The following is a 3,884-nucleotide window of genomic DNA, read 5'->3' on the forward strand; positions in this document are numbered from 1 at the left end:
GCTATGGCCGTCCCTCTTCTTGCATACATATATATATATATATATATTTATAAGGGTGTGAGGGAATTCAATATAAATCTATATAATAAGGTAACATATTATAATATATATTTATTATATATTATATATAAATATATGCTTGAGGAAAAAGAAAATAATTTGAGAGTAAACTGACATTTCCAATTCTAAAGTTGGGTGAATTTGCAATATTGAAAGAGATTAATTGTAATACCCCATGTTTAGATAAGGTTGACACGTAATTTTAATAAGTTTAGAATACCGAAAAATTGACTTGATAATAGTTATAAGTACCGAATCGACTGCAGGGAATGCCTCAAAGTGAAATTATCTAAAGAAAATTACACGGTCTCGACGAGCGTTTCGAGATAGAATTTATGGTATCAAAAGAAATCAGATTGGGAACAGTTTTCGGCACAGCTAAAATACAGCTACCATTTAAGCTGAAAAACCGAATTGTCGTAGGAGACTCCCGAAAAATCAATGGAACCCTAGAGGGGCTTCAGTTTTGCGTAATGAGTAACCCTTCAGTGATTTCAGGATAAACCACAGCTCGGTGAGGACACTGGGGCGAAATACTCCAAATCGAGTAACTTTAAAGTTATTAATTTTGTGTTTTCAATATTGTAATGTCAATTAATTTAGTGTTTGAGGATATTATTATAATTAGAGAATTTTTTCACTGAAATTAAGAAAAAAATTGAGACTTATGTGTAATTTTTTTTAGTAATAAATTAGTATAATATATAATTATATATATATATGCGTGTAGAGGCACGCAATGGCCACGCCCCCTGCAAATCCCCATACCCTGCAACTCCCAACCTCCATGCTCTGCAAACGTCTGGCAACAAATTAAGTATGCTATACACAATAGGGAGTGGTTGGGCACTGAGGTGAGAGAGCTGTTGAACGCCTATAAATAAAGAACGTGAGGAAGCAGAAAGCATGGCAGTGAGCCATGGGAGCTTCGGCCGAGAGCTTCGGCAAGCAAATGTGAGGGAGGTCGAGAGCAAGGAGAAGGGAGAGAGAGCAAGATCGAGAGAGATCAGAAGAGAGTGAGCGGTGGCCGAAGAAAGCAGCAAGCGCGGCCATGGCAGCCGCAATAGCGAGCTGGGCGCCCATGGCCGTAGCCAGCTAGAAAGCAGCGAGTGGCGGAGAGTGGCCAACAGCTTCGGTGGCAGCCGTGGCAAGCTTCCAGCGAGCGGAGGGCGGCCCATCAAGGTACGCGGTGGCTGGTGGAGGCCGAGAGGTGGCTGGAAATGGAAAACCCATGGCCGTGGCAGCCATGGCCGTGAGCTCGGTGGGCAGGCGTAAGGTAGGGGAGGCTGCTGCGAGATGTCGCGAGCATGGTGTTGGCGGTGGTTCGTGGTGGAGACGACGATGCACGGCGGAAGAAGGCCGAGAGGCAGCTGGAAATGGAAAACCCGCGGCCATGGCAACCATGGCCACGAGCTCGGTGGGCAGGCGCAAAGTAGGGCGGGCGACCGCAGACGTGTGCAGCTTGGTGGCGGTGGTCCGGCGAGGCCGAGGCTGCCGGTGGAGGGCCGGGTAGAGGCCGGAAAAGGGCGAGGTGGCTGCGGCCGCAGGCGCTGGGCGCGAGAAGTTGCAGGTCGCGTGGAGGAAGAAGAAGGGAGGAAGGAGAAGGGAAGAAAAAAGAAAAGAAAAAGAAAAGAAAAATATATAGGAAAAAATTTCAGGAGATTCCCAAAAAATAAGATTTGGGTATTTATTAATATTTTATAGATTTTAGCAAGGAAAATGGCTCGGGCACGCATTTCGAGGAGATGACACGCGTACCGAGAAAACCAGAGATGCTAACTTAAGGTGAGTAAAATTTCTTAGAAAATTTCAGAAATTCAAGAATATTATTTTATGAATTTTCGTGGTGAAATATTCGAGAAAATATTTTAAAAATATTTAATCTGGATTTATTGAGAAAAAATAGGAAGAAATAGAGAAAAAATTATAGAAAATGCCAGAAATTACGAAAAAATAGGTTTTAATGTTTATTTAAATAATTATTATGATTAGGATACTTTGAAGCTAAAGTTGAAGAGACTCGTGCAAATTTTGAGGTTGGCACGCAAATCGAGGCAAGGCACGGATATCGAGGTAGCCCGATAAGCTTGAGTAGGTAAGTGGTACTCCCCAATTAAAGTTAGTTTTATGGAAAATGCTTTGGTTACAAGTGGTTTATGTTCCTCGAAAATGTTTTCATCATATTGACATACTCTGACATGTATCCATCACGTAGATTGCATACATGACATGACTATGACATGCACAAATACACGTTGATATCATTGATCACTTGCATTTGAGGCTGTAGGGAGTACAAACTGGCACCGCTGCTTTACCAATGGTGCACCCATACACCTTGGCTTCGAAAGAGGGGGCCGCAAAAATGGTAGGTAGCATGAGGGGTGCAATTGACACCTACGATGAAAGACATTGCATTCATGCACGAAATATATTTTCTGTACCCTTACTTAGATAATTCATCATCTAACTTGGGCTTTGCCCCCAAAATATTCAAACGTTCCAGGTGGAGATTGTAGCAGATACAAGGATAAATGAGGCATGAAATGGCACTTAGCAGAGTACATGAGAAATGAAATGTATGTAACGTAGCCCCTGTATTTAAGTTCTGCTACTTTAGATTTTGAACGTTTTGAGGAATGTTGAAGATGTAAGAATTTATTTATGATTAATGTTAAGATATCAGGTCGATCATTGTTTCCGCATTTGATGTGTAAGTGATTCTCTTTCGAGATTAATGTATGGGAATTCTGGGACGGATTAAAAGAATGATGTGATTTAGGTTTAGTACTTGAAAGAAAACATTTATTGTCCCAATATTATCCCAAGATATAACGCGCCCGGGAAAGCGGGGCATTACATTAATGTAACAAACAGTGTTTAAGTGGAGAAAGAGAGACATTGGTGTTATGTACAAAAAGATTTTAGACATTAAATTAATCGACAAACAGTGAATAGAAAAAAAACTATATTAGTAACTTTAAGGGTGAGTTTGATTGCGAGGGTAAAATTTGAGTGGAAAGAAAATAAATTCCAGGAAATTGAATTATAGGAAAAATGAATTTTTGAAAATTGAAAGTTTAAGCTATTTGATTAGTATAATTTTCTACTTAGAAAATGATGTTATTTTCCATCTTTTGGTATTTGATTGGTAATATTTTTTATAGAATTTGGTCATTTTTCTGGCATTTCGTGTTTGATAGACATTATTTTTCATGGAAAATGACACATTTTTCATGGAATTCAATGGTAAAATATATTAAAAAACACTAAATCGTATTAAAAAAATCAAAATAATAACTTATTTTAGATTAACTAAATCATTTTTCTAATCAAATCAAATCACAAAATTAACAATTTTTTGTTTTCCAAATTTACTAATTTTGACGTGATAGATTTTTTACATAATCACACACATATAGACATATACAATCACACACACACTGACATATACACAATCACACACATATTATACACAATCACAAACACTAAGACACAATCATACATACACACATACACATATATACACATCCCCGCACACAAACATATATATATATATATACACACAGATACAATCATACATACACATATATACACATCCCGCACACAAACATATATATATATATAAATATATATATACACACACAGATACACACACACATATATATACACACACATACATACATATTTCTGGAAAGCTGCCTCCCCGCTCACCCACCTGCCGCCGACCTACTCGCTCGCCCTCTTTCTCGCTGCCCCTCTCTCGCTCACTCACTCGCCCTCTCTCTCGTTCGATCTCTATCCCTTTCTCGCTTTCAGTTGAA

This window comes from Diospyros lotus, chromosome 14 (genome assembly GCF_014633365.1).
Source record: "Diospyros lotus cultivar Yz01 chromosome 14, ASM1463336v1, whole genome shotgun sequence".
Lineage (NCBI taxonomy): Eukaryota > Viridiplantae > Streptophyta > Magnoliopsida > Ericales > Ebenaceae > Diospyros > Diospyros lotus.